This window comes from Fistularia commersonii, chromosome 20 (genome assembly GCF_037954325.1).
Source record: "Fistularia commersonii isolate RoL2024-O1a breed Wild chromosome 20, RoL_Fcom_v1.0, whole genome shotgun sequence".
NCBI lineage: Eukaryota > Metazoa > Chordata > Actinopteri > Syngnathiformes > Fistulariidae > Fistularia > Fistularia commersonii.
The window spans coordinates 15,926,299-15,946,085 of record NC_141303.1 but is presented as its reverse complement, the minus strand read 5'-3'; positions in this window follow the sequence as shown (position 1 = coordinate 15,946,085).

The window sequence follows — 19,787 nt, the reverse complement described above, 5'->3', positions numbered from 1 at the left end:
ACAATGATTCTGACTTATATTATGCAGAATCAAGCCCTTTTCAACATATTTCAGCACCAGCAAGCTGCTAGAAAGGAATCTTTAGTTATTGACGCTCTGTTGCAAAAAAGCTTCAACTCAGTGAGATAAACACTTTTTGACCATATGGCTATATCTTTTCAAAATGTTGCAGGATCACAATGATTCTGACTTATATTATGCAGAATCAAGCCCTTTTCAACATATTTCAGCACCAGCAAGCTGCTAGAAAGGAATCTTTAGTTATTCACACTCTGTTGCAAAAAAGCTTCAACTCAGTGAGATAAACACTTTTTGCCCATATGGCTATATCTTTTCAAAATGTTGCAGGATCACAATGATTTTGACTTATATTATGCAGAATCAAGCCCTTTTCAACATATTTCAGCACCAGCAAGCTGCTAGAAAGGAATCTTTAGTTATTCACACTCTGTTTCAAAAAAGCTTCAACTCAGTGAGATAAACACTTTTTGACCATATGGCTATATCTTTTCAAAATGTTGCAGGATGACAATGATTCTGACTTATATTATGCAGAATCAAGCCCTTTTCAACATATTTCATCACCAGCAAGCTGCTAGAATGGAATATTTAGTTATTTACACGCTGTTGCAAAAAAGCTTCAACTCAGTGAGATAAACACTTTTTGCCCATATGGCTATATCGTTTCAAAATGTTGCAGGATGACAATGATTCTGACTTATATTATGCAGAATCAAGCCCTTTTCAACATATTTCAGCACCAGCAAGCTGCTTGAATGGAATCTTTAGTTATTTACGCTCTGTTGCAAAAAAGCTTCAACTCAGTGAGATAAACACTTTTTGACCATATGGCTATATCTTTTCAAAATGTTGCAGGATCACAATGATTCTGACTTATATTATACAGAATCAAGCCCTTTTCAACATATTTCAGCACCAGGAAGCTGCTAGAAAGGAATCTTTAGTTATTCACACTCTGTTGCAAAAAAGCTTCAACTCAGTGAGATAAACACTTTTTGACCGTATGGCTATATCTTTTCAAAATGTTGCAGGATCACAATGATTTTGACTTATATTATGCAGAATCAAGCCCTTTTCAACATATTTAAGCACCAGCAAGCTGCTAGAAAGGAATCTTTAGTTATTGACGCTCTGTTGCAAAAAAGCTTCAACTCAGTGAGATAAACACTTTTTGACCATATGGCTTTATCTTTTCAAAATGTTGCAGGATCACAATGATTCTGACTTATATTATGCAGAATCAAGCCCTTTTCAACATATTTCAGCACCAGCAAGCTGCTAGAAAGGAATCTTTAGTTATTCACACTCTGTTGCAAAAAAGCTTCAACTCAGTGAGATAAACACTTTTTGCCCATATGGCTTTATCTTTTCAAAATGTTGCAGGATCACAATGATTTTGACTTATATTATGCAGAATCAAGCCCTTTTCAACATATTTCAGCACCAGCAAGCTGCTAGAAAGGAATCTTTAGTTATTCACACTCTGTTGCAAAAAAGCTTCAACTCAGTGAGATAAACACTTTTTGACCATATGGCTATATCTTTTCAAAATGTTGCAGGATCACAATGATTTTGACTTATATTATGCAGAATCAAGCCCTTTTCAACATATTTCAGCACCAGCAAGCTGCTAGAAAGGAATCTTTAGTTATTCACACTCTGTTTCAAAAAAGCTTCAACTCAGTGAGATAAACACTTTTTGACCATATGGCTATATCTTTTCAAAATGTTGCAGGATCACAATGATTCTGACTCATATTATGCAAAATCAAGCCCTTTTCAACATATTTCAGCACCAGCAAGCTGCTAGAATGGAATCTTTAGTTATTTACGCTCTGTTGCAAAAAAGCTTCAACTCAGTGAGATAAACACTTTTTGACCATACGGCTATATATTTTCAAAATGTTGCAGGATCACAATGATTCTGACTTATATTATGCAGAATCAAGCCCTTTTCAACATATTTCAACACCAGCAAGCTGCTAGAATGGAATCTTTAGTTATTTACGCTCTGTTGCAAAAAAGCTTCAACTCAGTGAGATAAACACTTTTTGACCGTATGGCTATATCTTTTCAAAATGTTGCAGTATCACAATGATTCTGACTTATATTATGCAGAATCAAGCCCTTTTCAACATATTTCAGCACCAGCAAGCTGCTAGAAAGGAATCTTTAGTTATTGACGCTCTGTTGCAAAAAAGCTTCAACTCAGTGAGATAAACACTTTTTGACCATATGGCTATATCTTTTCAAAATGTTGCAGGATCACAATGATTTTGACTTATATTATGCAGAATCAAGCCCTTTTCAACATATTTCAGCACCAGCAAGCTGCTAGAAAGGAATCTTTAGTTATTGACGCTCTGTTGCAAAAAAGCTTCAACTCAGTGAGATAAACACTTTTTGCCCATATGGCTATATCTTTTCAAAATATTGCAGGATCACAATGATTCTGACTTATATTATGCTGAATCAAGCCCTTTTCAACATATTTCAGCACCAGCAAGCTGCTAGAAAGGTATCTTTAGTTATTCACACTCTGTTTCAAAAAAGCTTCAACTCAGTGAGATAAACACTTTTTGACCATACGGCTATATCTTTTCAAAATGTTGCAGGATCACAATGATTCTGACTTATATTATGCAGAATCAAGCCCTTTTCAACATATTTCAGCACCAGCAAGCTGCTAGAATGGAATCTTTAGTTATTTACGCTCTGTTGCAAAAAAGCTTCAACTCAGTGAGATAAACACTTTTTGACCATATGGCTATATCTTTTCAAAATGTTGCAGGATCACAATGATTCTGACTTATATTATGCAGAATCAAGCCCTTTTCAACATATTTCAGCACCAGCAAGCTGCTAGAATGGAATCTTTAGTTATTTACGCTCTGTTGGAAAAAAGCTTCAACTCATTGAGATAAACACTTTTTGACCATATGGCTATATCTTTTCAAAATGTTGCAGGATGACAATGATTTTGACTTATATTATGCAGAATCAAGCCCTTTTCAACATATTTCAGCACCAGCAAGCTGCTAGAATGGAATCTTTAGTTATTTACGCTCTGTTGCAAAAAAGCTTCAACTCAGTGAGATAAACACTTTTTGACCATATGGCTATATCTTTTCAAAATGTTGCAGGATCACAATGATTTTGACTCATATTATGCAGAATCAAGCCCTTTTCAACATATTTCAGCACCAGCAAGCTGCTAGAATGGAATCTTTAGTTATTTACGCTATGTTGCAAAAAAGCTTCAACTCAGTGAGATAAACACTTTTTGACCATATGGCTATATCTTTTCAAAATGATGCAGGATCACAATGATTCTGACTTACATTATGCAGAATCAAGCCCTTTTCAACATATTTCAGCACCAGCAAGCTGCTAGAATGGAATCTTTAGTTATTTACACTCTGTTGCAAGAAAGCTTCAACTCAGTGAGATAAACACTTTTTGCCCATATGGCTATATCTTTTCAAAATGTTGCAGGATCACAATGATTTTGACTTATATTATGCAGAATCAAGCCCTTTTCAACATATTTAAGCACCAGCAAGCTGCTAGAAAGGAATCTTTAGTTATTGACGCTCTGTTGCAAAAAAGCTTCAACTCAGTGAGATAAACACTTTTTGACCATATGGCTATATCTTTTCAAAATGTTGCAGGATCACAATGATTTTGACTTATATTATGCAGAATCAAGCCCTTTTCAACATATTTCAGCACCAGCAAGCTGCTAGAAAGGAATCTTTAGTTATTCACACTCTTTTGCAAAAAAGCTTCAACTCAGTGAGATAAACACTTTTTGCCCATATGACTATATCTTTTCAAAATATTGCAGGATCACAATGATTCTGACTTATATTATGCAGAATCAAGCCCTTTTCAACATATTTCAGCACCAGCAAGCTGCTAGAAAGGAATCTTTAGTTATTCACACTCTGTTGCAAAAAAGCTTCAACTCAGTGAGATAAACACTTTTTGCCCATATGGCTATATCTTTTTAAAATGTTGCAGGATCACAATGATTTTGACTTACATTATGCAGAATCAAGCCCTTTTCAACATATTTCAGCACCAGCAAGCTGCTAGAATGGAATCTTTAGTTATTTACACTCTGTTACAAGAAAGCTTCAACTCAGTGAGATAAACACTTTTTGCCCATATGGCTATATCTTTTCAAAATGTTGCAGGATCACAATGATTTTGACTTATATTATGCAGAATCAAGCCCTTTTCAACATATTTAAGCACCAGCAAGCTGCTAGAAAGGAATCTTTAGTTATTGACGCTCTGTTGCAAAAAAGCTTCAACTCAGTGAGATAAACACTTTTTGACCATATGGCTATATCTTTTCAAAAAGTTGCAGGATCACAATGATTTTGACTTATATTATGCAGAATCAAGCCCTTTTCAACATATTTCATCACCAGCAAGCTGCTAGAAAGGAATCTTTAGTTATTCACACTCTGTTTCGAAAAAGCTTCAACTCAGTGAGATAAACACTTTTTGACCATATGGCTATATCTTTTCAAAATGTTGCAGGATGACAATGATTCTGACTTATATTATGCAGAATCAAGCCCTTTTCAACATATTTCATCACCAGCAAGCTGCTAGAATGGAATCTTTAGTTATTTACACGCTGTTGCAAAAAAGCTTCAACTCAGTGAGATAAACACTTTTTGCCCATATGGCTATATCTTTTTAAAATGTTGCAGGATCACAATGATTTTGACTTATATTATGCAGAATCAAGCCCTTTTCAACATATTTCATCACCAGCAAGCTGCTAGAATGGAATCTTTAGTTATTTACACTCTGTTGCAAAAAAGCTTAAACTCAGTGAGATAAACACTTTTTGACCATATGGCTATATCTTTTCAAAATGTTGCAGGATCACAATGATTCTGACTTATATTATGCAGAATCAAGCCCTTTTCAACATATTTCAGCACCAGCAAGCTGCTAGAAAGGAATCTTTAGTTATTCACACTCTGTTTCAAAAAAGCTTCAACTCAGTGAGATAAACACTTTTTGACCATATGGCTATATCTTTTCAAAATGTTGCAGGATCACAATGGTTCTGACTTATATTATGCAGAATCAAGCCCTTTTCAACATATTTCATCACCAGCAAGCTGCTAGAAAGGAATCTTTAGTTATTCACACTCTGTTTCAAAAAAGCTTCAACTCAGTGAGATAAACACTTTTTGACCATATGGCTATATCTTTTCAAAATGTTGCAGGATCACAATGATTCTGACTTATATTATGCAGAATCAAGCCCTTTTCAACATATTTCATCACCAGCAAGCTGCTAGAAAGGAATCTTTAGTTATTCACACTCTGTTGCAAAAAAGCTTCAACTCAGTGAGATAAACACTTTTTGCCCATATGGCTATATCTTTTCAAAATGTTGCAGGATCACAATGATTTTGACTTATATTATGCAGAATCAAGCCCTTTTCAACATATTTCAGCACCAGCAAGCTGCTAGAAAGGAATCTTTAGTTATTCACACTCTGTTTCAAAAAAGCTTCAACTCGGTGAGATAAACACTTTTTGACCATATGGCTATATCTTTTCAAAATGTTGCAGGATGACAATGATTCTGACTTATATTATGCAGAATCAAGCCCTTTTCAACATATTTCATCACCAGCAAGCTGCTAGAATGGAATCTTTAGTTATTCACACTCTGTTGCAAAAAAGCTTCAACTCAGTGAGATAAACACTTTTTGACCATATGGCTTTATCTTTTCAAAATGTTGCAGGATCACAATGATTTTGACTTATATTATGCAGAATCAAGCCCTTTTCAACATATTTCAGCACCAGCAAGCTGCTAGAAAGGAATCTTTAGTTATTCACACTCTGTTTCAAAAAAGCTTCAACTCAGTGAGATAAACACTTTTTGACCATATGGCTATATCTTTTCAAAATGTTGCAGGATCACAATGATTCTGACTTATATTATGCAGAATCAAGCCCTTTTCAACATATTTCATCACCAGCAAGCTGCTAGACTGGAATCTTTAGTTATTTACACTCTGTTGCAAAAAAGCTTAAACTCAGTGAGATAAACACTTTTTGACCATATGGCTATATCTTTTCAAAATGTTGCAGGATCACAATGATTCTGACTTATATAATGCAGAATCAAGCCCTTTTCAACATATTTCATCACCAGCAAGCTGCTAGAAAGGAATCTTTAGTTATTCACACTCTGTTGCAAAAAAGCTTCAACTCAGTGAGATAAACACTTTTTGCCCATATGGCTATATCTTTTCAAAATGTTGCAGGATCACAATGATTTTGACTTATATTATGCAGAATCAAGCCCTTTTCAACATATTTCAGCACCAGCAAGCTGCTAGAAAGGAATCTTTAGTTATTCACACTCTGTTTCAAAAAAGCTTCAACTCGGTGAGATAAACACTTTTTGACCATATGGCTATATCTTTTCAAAATGTTGCAGGATGACAATGATTCTGACTTATATTATGCAGAATCAAGCCCTTTTCAACATATTTCAGCACCAGCAAGCTGCTAGAAAGGAACCTTTAGTTATTGACACTCTGTTGCAAAAAAGCTTCAACTCAGTGAGATAAACACTTTTTGACCGTATGGCTATATCTTTTCAAAATGTTGCAGGATCACAATGATTTTGACTTATATTATGCAGAATCAAGCCCTTTTCAACATATTTCAGCACCAGCAAGCTGCTAGAAAGGAATCTTTAGTTATTGACACTCTGTTGCAAAAAAGCTTCAACTCAGTGAGATAAACACTTTTTGACCGTATGGCTATATCTTTTTAAAATGTTGCAGGATCACAATGATTTTGACTTATATTATGCAGAATCAAGCCCTTTTCAACATATTTCATCACCAGCAAGCTGCTAGAATGGAATCTTTAGTTATTTACACTCTGTTGCAAAAAAGCTTCAACTCAGTGAGATAAACACTTTTTGACCATATGGCTATATCTTTTCAAAATGTTGCAGGATCACAATGATTCTGACTTATATTATGCAGAATCAAGCCCTTTTCAACATATTTCAGCACCAGCAAGCTGCTAGAAAGGAATCTTTAGTTATTCACACTCTGTTTCAAAAAAGCTTCAACTCAGTGAGATAAACACTTTTTGACCATATGGCAATATCTTTTCAAAATGTTGCAGGATGACAATGATTTTGACTTATATTATGCAGAATCAAGCCCTTTTCAACATATTTCAGCACCAGCAAGCTGCTAGAAAGGAATCTTTAGTTATTTACGCTCTGTTGCAAAAAAGCTTCAAGACAGTGAGATAAACACTTTTAGACAATACGGCTATATCTTTTCAAAATGTTGCAGGATGACAATGATTCTGACTTATATTATGCAGAATCAAGCCCTTTTCAACATATTTCAGCAAGAGCAAGCTGCTAGAAAGGAATCTTTAGTTATTGACGCTCTGTTGCAAAAAAGCTTCAACTCAGTGAGATAAACACTTTTTGACCATATGGCTTTATCTTTTCAAAATGTTGCAGGATCACAATGATTCTGACTTATATTATGCAGAATCAAGCCCTTTTCAACATATTTCAGCACCAGCAAGCTGCTAGAAAGGAATCTTTAGTTATTCACACTCTGTTGCAAAAAAGCTTCAACTCAGTGAGATAAACACTTTTTGCCCATATGGCTTTATCTTTTCAAAATGTTGCAGGATCACAATGATTTTGACTTATATTATGCAGAATCAAGCCCTTTTCAACATATTTCAGCACCAGCAAGCTGCTAGAAAGGAATCTTTAGTTATTGACGCTCTGTTGCAAAAAAGCTTCAACTCAGTGAGATAAACACTTTTTGACCATATGGCTTTATCTTTTCAAAATGTTGCAGGATCACAATGATTCTGACTTATATTATGCAGAATCAAGCCCTTTTCAACATATTTCAGCACCAGCAAGCTGCTAGAAAGGAATCTTTAGTTATTCACACTCTGTTGCAAAAAAGCTTCAACTCAGTGAGATAAACACTTTTTGCCCATATGGCTTTATCTTTTCAAAATGTTGCAGGATCACAATGATTTTGACTTATATTATGCAGAATCAAGCCCTTTTCAACATATTTCAGCACCAGCAAGCTGCTAGAAAGGAATCTTTAGTTATTCACACTCTGTTGCAAAAAAGCTTCAACTCAGTGAGATAAACACTTTTTGACCATATGGCTATATCTTTTCAAAATGTTGCAGGATCACAATGATTCTGACTTATATTATGCAGAATCAAGCCCTTTTCAACATATTTCAGCACCAGCAAGCTGCTAGAAAGGAATCTTTAGTTATTCACACTCTGTTGCAAAAAAGCTTCAACTCAGTGAGATAAACACTTTTTGACCGTATGGCTATATCTTTTCAAAATGTTGCAGGATCACAATGATTTTGACTTATATTATGCAGAATCAAGCCCTTTTCAACATATTTCAGCACCAGCAAGCTGCTAGAAAGGAACCTTTAGTTATTGACACTCTGTTGCAAAAAAGCTTCAACTCAGTGAGATAAACACTTTTTGACCGTATGGCTATATCTTTTCAAAATGTTGCAGGATCACAATGATTTTGACTTATATTATGCAGAATCAAGCCCTTTTCAACATATTTCAGCACCAGCAAGCTGCTAGAAAGGAATCTTTAGTTATTGACACTCTGTTGCAAAAAAGCTTCAACTCAGTGAGATAAACACTTTTTGACCGTATGGCTATATCTTTTCAAAATGTTGCAGGATCACAATGATTTTGACTTATATTATGCAGAATCAAGCCCTTTTCAACATATTTCAGCACCAGCAAGCTGCTAGAAAGGAATCTTTAGTTATTGACACTCTGTTGCAAAACAGCTTCAACTCAGTGATATAAACACTTTTTGACCGTATGGCTATATCTTTTCAAAATGTTGCAGGATCACAATGATTTTGACTTATATTATGCAGAATCAAGCCCTTTTCAACATATTTCAGCACCAGCAAGCTGCTAGAAAGGAATCTTTAGTTATTCACACTCTGTTGCAAAAAAGCTTCAACTCAGTGAGATAAACACTTTTTGACCGTATGGCTATATCTTTTCAAAATGTTGCAGGATCACAATGATTTTGACTTATATTATGCAGAATCAAGCCCTTTTCAACATATTTCAGCACCAGCAAGCTGCTAGAAAGGAACCTTTAGTTATTGACACTCTGTTGCAAAAAAGCTTCAACTCAGTGAGATAAACACTTTTTGACCGTATGGCTATATCTTTTCAAAATGTTGCAGGATCACAATGATTTTGACTTATATTATGCAGAATCAAGCCCTTTTCAACATATTTCAGCACCAGCAAGCTGCTAGAAAGGAATCTTTAGTTATTGACACTCTGTTGCAAAAAAGCTTCAACTCAGTGAGATAAACACTTTTTGACCGTATGGCTATATCTTTTTAAAATGTTGCAGGATCACAATGATTTTGACTTATATTATGCAGAATCAAGCCCTTTTCAACATATTTCATCACCAGCAAGCTGCTAGAATGGAATCTTTAGTTATTTACACTCTGTTGCAAAAAAGCTTCAACTCAGTGAGATAAACACTTTTTGACCATATGGCTATATCTTTTCAAAATGTTGCAGGATCACAATGATTCTGACTTATATTATGCAGAATCAAGCCCTTTTCAACATATTTCAGCACCAGCAAGCTGCTAGAAAGGAATCTTTAGTTATTCACACTCTGTTTCAAAAAAGCTTCAACTCAGTGAGATAAACACTTTTTGACCATATGGCAATATCTTTTCAAAATGTTGCAGGATGACAATGATTTTGACTTATATTATGCAGAATCAAGCCCTTTTCAACATATTTCAGCACCAGCAAGCTGCTAGAAAGGAATCTTTAGTTATTTACGCTCTGTTGCAAAAAAGCTTCAAGACAGTGAGATAAACACTTTTAGACAATACGGCTATATCTTTTCAAAATGTTGCAGGATCACAATGATTTTGACTTATATTATGCAGAATCAAGCCCTTTTCAACATATTTCAGCACCAGCAAGCTGCTAGAAAGGAACCTTTAGTTATTGACACTCTGTTGCAAAAAAGCTTCAACTCAGTGAGATAAACACTTTTTGACCGTATGGCTATATCTTTTCAAAATGTTGCAGGATCACAATGATTTTGACTTATATTATGCAGAATCAAGCCCTTTTCAACATATTTCAGCACCAGCAAGCTGCTAGAAAGGAATCTTTAGTTATTGACACTCTGTTGCAAAAAAGCTTCAACTCAGTGAGATAAACACTTTTTGACCGTATGGCTATATCTTTTCAAAATGTTGCAGGATCACAATGATTTTGACTTATATTATGCAGAATCAAGCCCTTTTCAACATATTTCAGCACCAGCAAGCTGCTAGAAAGGAATCTTTAGTTATTGACACTCTGTTGCAAAACAGCTTCAACTCAGTGATATAAACACTTTTTGACCGTATGGCTATATCTTTTCAAAATGTTGCAGGATCACAATGATTTTGACTTATATTATGCAGAATCAAGCCCTTTTCAACATATTTCAGCACCAGCAAGCTGCTAGAAAGGAATCTTTAGTTATTCACACTCTGTTGCAAAAAAGCTTCAACTCAGTGAGATAAACACTTTTTGACCGTATGGCTATATCTTTTCAAAATGTTGCAGGATCACAATGATTTTGACTTATATTATGCAGAATCAAGCCCTTTTCAACATATTTCAGCACCAGCAAGCTGCTAGAAAGGAACCTTTAGTTATTGACACTCTGTTGCAAAAAAGCTTCAACTCAGTGAGATAAACACTTTTTGACCGTATGGCTATATCTTTTCAAAATGTTGCAGGATCACAATGATTTTGACTTATATTATGCAGAATCAAGCCCTTTTCAACATATTTCAGCACCAGCAAGCTGCTAGAAAGGAATCTTTAGTTATTGACACTCTGTTGCAAAAAAGCTTCAACTCAGTGAGATAAACACTTTTTGACCGTATGGCTATATCTTTTTAAAATGTTGCAGGATCACAATGATTTTGACTTATATTATGCAGAATCAAGCCCTTTTCAACATATTTCATCACCAGCAAGCTGCTAGAATGGAATCTTTAGTTATTTACACTCTGTTGCAAAAAAGCTTCAACTCAGTGAGATAAACACTTTTTGACCATATGGCTATATCTTTTCAAAATGTTGCAGGATCACAATGATTCTGACTTATATTATGCAGAATCAAGCCCTTTTCAACATATTTCAGCACCAGCAAGCTGCTAGAAAGGAATCTTTAGTTATTCACACTCTGTTTCAAAAAAGCTTCAACTCAGTGAGATAAACACTTTTTGACCATATGGCAATATCTTTTCAAAATGTTGCAGGATGACAATGATTTTGACTTATATTATGCAGAATCAAGCCCTTTTCAACATATTTCAGCACCAGCAAGCTGCTAGAAAGGAATCTTTAGTTATTTACGCTCTGTTGCAAAAAAGCTTCAAGACAGTGAGATAAACACTTTTAGACAATACGGCTATATCTTTTCAAAATGTTGCAGGATGACAATGATTCTGACTTATATTATGCAGAATCAAGCCCTTTTCAACATATTTCAGCAAGAGCAAGCTGCTAGAAAGGAATCTTTAGTTATTGACGCTCTGTTGCAAAAAAGCTTCAACTCAGTGAGATAAACACTTTTTGACCATATGGCTTTATCTTTTCAAAATGTTGCAGGATCACAATGATTCTGACTTATATTATGCAGAATCAAGCCCTTTTCAACATATTTCAGCACCAGCAAGCTGCTAGAAAGGAATCTTTAGTTATTCACACTCTGTTGCAAAAAAGCTTCAACTCAGTGAGATAAACACTTTTTGCCCATATGGCTTTATCTTTTCAAAATGTTGCAGGATCACAATGATTTTGACTTATATTATGCAGAATCAAGCCCTTTTCAACATATTTCAGCACCAGCAAGCTGCTAGAAAGGAATCTTTAGTTATTGACGCTCTGTTGCAAAAAAGCTTCAACTCAGTGAGATAAACACTTTTTGACCATATGGCTTTATCTTTTCAAAATGTTGCAGGATCACAATGATTCTGACTTATATTATGCAGAATCAAGCCCTTTTCAACATATTTCAGCACCAGCAAGCTGCTAGAAAGGAATCTTTAGTTATTCACACTCTGTTGCAAAAAAGCTTCAACTCAGTGAGATAAACACTTTTTGCCCATATGGCTTTATCTTTTCAAAATGTTGCAGGATCACAATGATTTTGACTTATATTATGCAGAATCAAGCCCTTTTCAACATATTTCAGCACCAGCAAGCTGCTAGAAAGGAATCTTTAGTTATTCACACTCTGTTGCAAAAAAGCTTCAACTCAGTGAGATAAACACTTTTTGACCATATGGCTATATCTTTTCAAAATGTTGCAGGATCACAATGATTCTGACTTATATTATGCAGAATCAAGCCCTTTTCAACATATTTCAGCACCAGCAAGCTGCTAGAAAGGAATCTTTAGTTATTCACACTCTGTTGCAAAAAAGCTTCAACTCAGTGAGATAAACACTTTTTGACCGTATGGCTATATCTTTTCAAAATGTTGCAGGATCACAATGATTTTGACTTATATTATGCAGAATCAAGCCCTTTTCAACATATTTCAGCACCAGCAAGCTGCTAGAAAGGAACCTTTAGTTATTGACACTCTGTTGCAAAAAAGCTTCAACTCAGTGAGATAAACACTTTTTGACCGTATGGCTATATCTTTTCAAAATGTTGCAGGATCACAATGATTTTGACTTATATTATGCAGAATCAAGCCCTTTTCAACATATTTCAGCACCAGCAAGCTGCTAGAAAGGAATCTTTAGTTATTGACACTCTGTTGCAAAAAAGCTTCAACTCAGTGAGATAAACACTTTTTGACCGTATGGCTATATCTTTTCAAAATGTTGCAGGATCACAATGATTTTGACTTATATTATGCAGAATCAAGCCCTTTTCAACATATTTCAGCACCAGCAAGCTGCTAGAAAGGAATCTTTAGTTATTGACACTCTGTTGCAAAAAAGCTTCAACTCAGTGAGATAAACACTTTTTGACCGTATGGCTATATCTTTTCAAAATGTTGCAGGATCACAATGATTTTGACTTATATTATGCAGAATCAAGCCCTTTTCAACATATTTCAGCACCAGCAAGCTGCTAGAAAGGAATCTTTAGTTATTGACACTCTGTTGCAAAAAAGCTTCAACTCAGTGAGATAAACACTTTTTGACCGTATGGCTATATCTTTTCAAAATGTTGCAGGATCACAATGATTTTGACTTATATTATGCAGAATCAAGCCCTTTTCAACATATTTCAGCACCAGCAAGCTGCTAGAAAGGAATCTTTAGTTATTGACACTCTGTTGCAAAAAAGCTTCAACTCAGTGAGATAAACACTTTTTGACCGTATGGCTATATCTTTTCAAAATGTTGCAGGATCACAATGATTTTGACTTATATTATGCAGAATCAAGCCCTTTTCAACATATTTCAGCACCAGCAAGCTGCTAGAAAGGAATCTTTAGTTATTGACACTCTGTTGCAAAAAAGCTTCAACTCAGTGAGATAAACACTTTTTGACCGTATGGCTATATCTTTTCAAAATTTTGCAGGATCACAATGATTTTGACTTATATTATGCAGAATCAAGCCCTTTTCAACATATTTCAGCACCAGCAAGCTGCTAGAAAGGAATCTTTAGTTATTCACACTCTGTTTCAAAAAACCTTCAACTCAGTGAGATAAACACTTTTTGACCATATGGCTATATCTTTTCAAAATGTTGCAGGATGACAATGATTTTGACTTATATTATGCAGAATCAAGCCCTTTTCAACATATTTCAGCACCAGCAAGCTGCTAGAAAGGAATCTTTAGTTATTTACGCTCTGTTGCAAAAAAGCTTCAACTCAGTGAGATAAACACTTTTTGCCCATATGGCTTTATCTTTTCAAAATGTTGCAGGATCACAATGATTTTGACTTATATTATGCAGAATCAAGCCCTTTTCAACATATTTCAGCACCAGCAAGCTGCTAGAAAGGAATCTTTAGTTATTGACACTCTGTTGCAAAAAAGCTTCAACTCAGTGAGATAAACACTTTTTGACCGTATGGCTTTATCTTTTCAAAATGTTGCAGGATCACAATGATTTTGACTTATATTATGCAGAATCAAGCCCTTTTCAACATATTTCAGCACCAGCAAGCTGCTAGAAAGGAATCTTTAGTTATTCACACTCTGTTGCAAAAAAGCTTCAACTCAGTGAGATAAACACTTTTTGACCATATGGCTATATCTTTTCAAAATGTTGCAGGATCACAATGATTCTGACTTATATTATGCAGAATCAAGCCCTTTTCAACATATTTCAGCACCAGCAAGCTGCTAGAAAGGAATCTTTAGTTATTCACACTCTGTTGCAAAAAAGCTTCAACTCAGTGAGATAAACACTTTTTGACCGTATGGCTATATCTTTTCAAAATGTTGCAGGATCACAATGATTTTGACTTATATTATGCAGAATCAAGCCCTTTTCAACATATTTCAGCACCAGCAAGCTGCTAGAAAGGAATCTTTAGTTATTGACACTCTGTTGCAAAAAAGCTTCAACTCAGTGAGATAAACACTTTTTGACCGTATGGCTATATCTTTTCAAAATGTTGCAGGATCACAATGATTTTGACTTATATTATGCAGAATCAAGCCCTTTTCAACATATTTCAGCACCAGCAAGCTGCTAGAAAGGAATCTTTAGTTATTCACACTCTGTTGCAAAAAAGCTTCAACTCAGTGAGATAAACACTTTTTGACCGTATGGCTATATCTTTTCAAAATGTTGCAGGATCACAATGATTTTGACTTATATTATGCAGAATCAAGCCCTTTTCAACATATTTCAGCACCAGCAAGCTGCTAGAAAGGAATCTTTAGTTATTCACACTCTGTTGCAAAAAAGCTTCAACTCAGTGAGATAAACACTTTTTGACCGTATGGCTATATCTTTTCAAAATGTTGCAGGATCACAATGATTTTGACTTATATTATGCAGAATCAAGCCCTTTTCAACATATTTCAGCACCAGCAAGCTGCTAGAAAGGAATCTTTAGTTATTCACACTCTGTTTCAAAAAAGCTTCAACTCAGTGAGATAAACACTTTTTGACCATATGGCTATATCTTTTCAAAATGTTGCAGGATGACAATGATTTTGACTTATATTATGCAGAATCAAGCCCTTTTCAACATATTTCAGCACCAGCAAGCTGCTAGAAAGGAATCTTTAGTTATTCACACTCTGTTGCAAAAAAGCTTCAAGTCAGTGAGATAAACACTTTTAGACAATACGGCTATATCTTTTCAAAATGTTGCAGGATCACAATGATTCTGACTTATATTATGCAGAATCAAGCCCTTTTCAACATATTTCAGCACCAGCAAGCTGCTAGAAAGGAATCTTTAGTTATTGACGCTCTGTTGCAAAAAAGCTTCAAGTCAGTGAGATAAACACTTTTAGACAATACGGCTATATCTTTTCAAAATGTTGCAGGATCACAATGATTCTGACTTATATTATGCAGAATCAAGCCCTTTTCAACATATTTCAGCACCAGCAAGCTGCTAGAAAGGAATCTTTAGTTATTCACACTCTGTTGCAAAAAAGCTTCAACTCAGTGAGATAAACACTTTTTGCCCATATGGCTTTATCTTTTCAAAATGTTGCAGGATCACAATGATTCTGACTTATATTATGCAGAATCAAGCCCTTTTCAACATATTTCAGCACCAGCAAGCTGCTAGAAAGGAATCTTTAGTTATTGACACTCTGTTGCAAAAAATCTTCAACTCAGTGAGATAAACACTTTTTGACCGTATGGCTATATCTTTTCAAAATGTTGCAGGATCACAATGATTTTGACTTATATTATGCAGAATCAAGCCCTTTTCAACATATTTCAGCACCAGCAAGCTGCTAGAAAGGAATCTTTAGTTATTGACACTCTGTTGCAAAAAAGCTTCAACTCAGTGAGATAAACACTTTTTGACCGTATGGCTATATCTTTTCAAAATGTTGCAGGATCACAATGATTTTGACTTATATTATGCAGAATCAAGCCCTTTTCAACATATTTCAGCACCAGCAAGCTGCTAGAAAGGAATCTTTAGTTATTGACACTCTGTTGCAAAAAAGCTTCAACTCAGTGAGATAAACACTTTTTGACCGTATGGCTATATCTTTTCAAAATGTTGCAGGATCACAATGATTTTGACTTATATTATGCAGAATCAAGCCCTTTTCAACATATTTCAGCACCAGCAAGCTGCTAGAAAGGAATCTTTAGTTATTGACACTCTGTTGCAAAAAAGCTTCAACTCAGTGAGATAAACACTTTTTGACCGTATGGCTATATCTTTTCAAAATTTTGCAGGATCACAATGATTTTGACTTATATTATGCAGAATCAAGCCCTTTTCAACATATTTCAGCACCAGCAAGCTGCTAGAAAGGAATCTTTAGTTATTCACACTCTGTTTCAAAAAACCTTCAACTCAGTGAGATAAACACTTTTTGACCATATGGCTATATCTTTTCAAAATGTTGCAGGATGACAATGATTTTGACTTATATTATGCAGAATCAAGCCCTTTTCAACATATTTCAGCACCAGCAAGCTGCTAGAAAGGAATCTTTAGTTATTTACGCTCTGTTGCAAAAAAGCTTCAACTCAGTGAGATAAACACTTTTTGCCCATATGGCTTTATCTTTTCAAAATGTTGCAGGATCACAATGATTTTGACTTATATTATGCAGAATCAAGCCCTTTTCAACATATTTCAGCACCAGCAAGCTGCTAGAAAGGAATCTTTAGTTATTGACACTCTGTTGCAAAAAAGCTTCAACTCAGTGAGATAAACACTTTTTGACCGTATGGCTATATCTTTTCAAAATGTTGCAGGATCACAATGATTTTGACTTATATTATGCAGAATCAAGCCCTTTTCAACATATTTCAGCACCAGCAAGCTGCTAGAAAGGAATCTTTAGTTATTGACACTCTGTTGCAAAAAAGCTTCAACTCAGTGAGATAAACACTTTTTGACCGTATGGCTATATCTTTTCAAAATGTTGCAGGATCACAATGATTTTGACTTATATTATGCAGAATCAAGCCCTTTTCAACATATTTCAGCACCAGCAAGCTGCTAGAAAGGAATCTTTAGTTATTCACACTCTGTTGCAAAAAAGCTTCAACTCAGTGAGATAAACACTTTTTGACCGTATGGCTATATCTTTTCAAAATGTTGCAGGATCACAATGATTTTGACTTATATTATGCAGAATCAAGCCCTTTTCAACATATTTCAGCACCAGCAAGCTGCTAGAAAGGAATCTTTAGTTATTCACACTCTGTTGCAAAAAAGCTTCAACTCAGTGAGATAAACACTTTTTGACCGTATGGCTATATCTTTTCAAAATGTTGCAGGATCACAATGATTTTGACTTATATTATGCAGAATCAAGCCCTTTTCAACATATTTCAGCACCAGCAAGCTGCTAGAAAGGAATCTTTAGTTATTCACACTCTGTTTCAAAAAAGCTTCAACTCAGTGAGATAAACACTTTTTGACCATATGGCTATATCTTTTCAAAATGTTGCAGGATGACAATGATTTTGACTTATATTATGCAGAATCAAGCCCTTTTCAACATATTTCAGCACCAGCAAGCTGCTAGAAAGGAATCTTTAGTTATTCACACTCTGTTGCAAAAAAGCTTCAAGTCAGTGAGATAAACACTTTTAGACAATACGGCTATATCTTTTCAAAATGTTGCAGGATCACAATGATTCTGACTTATATTATGCAGAATCAAGCCCTTTTCAACATATTTCAGCACCAGCAAGCTGCTAGAAAGGAATCTTTAGTTATTGACGCTCTGTTGCAAAAAAGCTTCAAGTCAGTGAGATAAACACTTTTAGACAATACGGCTATATCTTTTCAAAATGTTGCAGGATCACAATGATTCTGACTTATATTATGCAGAATCAAGCCCTTTTCAACATATTTCAGCACCAGCAAGCTGCTAGAAAGGAATCTTTAGTTATTCACACTCTGTTGCAAAAAAGCTTCAACTCAGTGAGATAAACACTTTTTGCCCATATGGCTTTATCTTTTCAAAATGTTGCAGGATCACAATGATTCTGACTTATATTATGCAGAATCAAGCCCTTTTCAACATATTTCAGCACCAGCAAGCTGCTAGAAAGGAATCTTTAGTTATTGACACTCTGTTGCAAAAAATCTTCAACTCAGTGAGATAAACACTTTTTGACCGTATGGCTATATCTTTTCAAAATGTTGCAGGATCACAATGATTTTGACTTATATTATGCAGAATCAAGCCCTTTTCAACATATTTCAGCACCAGCAAGCTGCTAGAAAGGAATCTTTAGTTATTGACACTCTGTTGCAAAAAAGCTTCAACTCAGTGAGATAAACACTTTTTGACCGTATGGCTATATCTTTTCAAAATGTTGCAGGATCACAATGATTTTGACTTATATTATGCAGAATCAAGCCCTTTTCAACATATTTCAGCACCAGCAAGCTGCTAGAAAGGAATCTTTAGTTATTGACACTCTGTTGCAAAAAAGCTTCAACTCAGTGAGATAAACACTTTTTGACCGTATGGCTATATCTTTTCAAAATGTTGCAGGATCACAATGATTTTGACTTATATTATGCAGAATCAAGCCCTTTTCAACATATTTCAGCACCAGCAAGCTGCTAGAAAGGAATCTTTAGTTATTGACACTCTGTTGCAAAAAAGCTTCAACTCAGTGAGATAAACACTTTTTGACCGTATGGCTATATCTTTTCAAAATTTTGCAGGATCACAATGATTTTGACTTATATTATGCAGAATCAAGCCCTTTTCAACATATTTCAGCACCAGCAAGCTGCTAGAAAGGAATCTTTAGTTATTCACACTCTGTTTCAAAAAACCTTCAACTCAGTGAGATAAACACTTTTTGACCATATGGCTATATCTTTTCAAAATGTTGCAGGATGACAATGATTTTGACTTATATTATGCAGAATCAAGCCCTTTTCAACATATTTCAGCACCAGCAAGCTGCTAGAAAGGAATCTTTAGTTATTTACGCTCTGTTGCAAAAAAGCTTCAACTCAGTGAGATAAACACTTTTTGCCCATATGGCTTTATCTTTTCAAAATGTTGCAGGATCACAATGATTTTGACTTATATTATGCAGAATCAAGCCCTTTTCAACATATTTCAGCACCAGCAAGCTGCTAGAAAGGAATCTTTAGTTATTGACACTCTGTTGCAAAAAAGCTTCAACTCAGTGAGATAAACACTTTTTGACCGTATGGCTATATCTTTTCAAAATGTTGCAGGATCACAATGATTTTGACTTATATTATGCAGAATCAAGCCCTTTTCAACATATTTCAGCACCAGCAAGCTGCTAGAAAGGAATCTTTAGTTATTGACACTCTGTTGCAAAAAAGCTTCAACTCAGTGAGATAAACACTTTTTGACCGTATGGCTATATCTTTTCAAAATGTTGCAGGATCACAATGATTTTGACTTATATTATGCAGAATCAAGCCCTTTTCAACATATTTCAGCACCAGCAAGCTGCTAGAAAG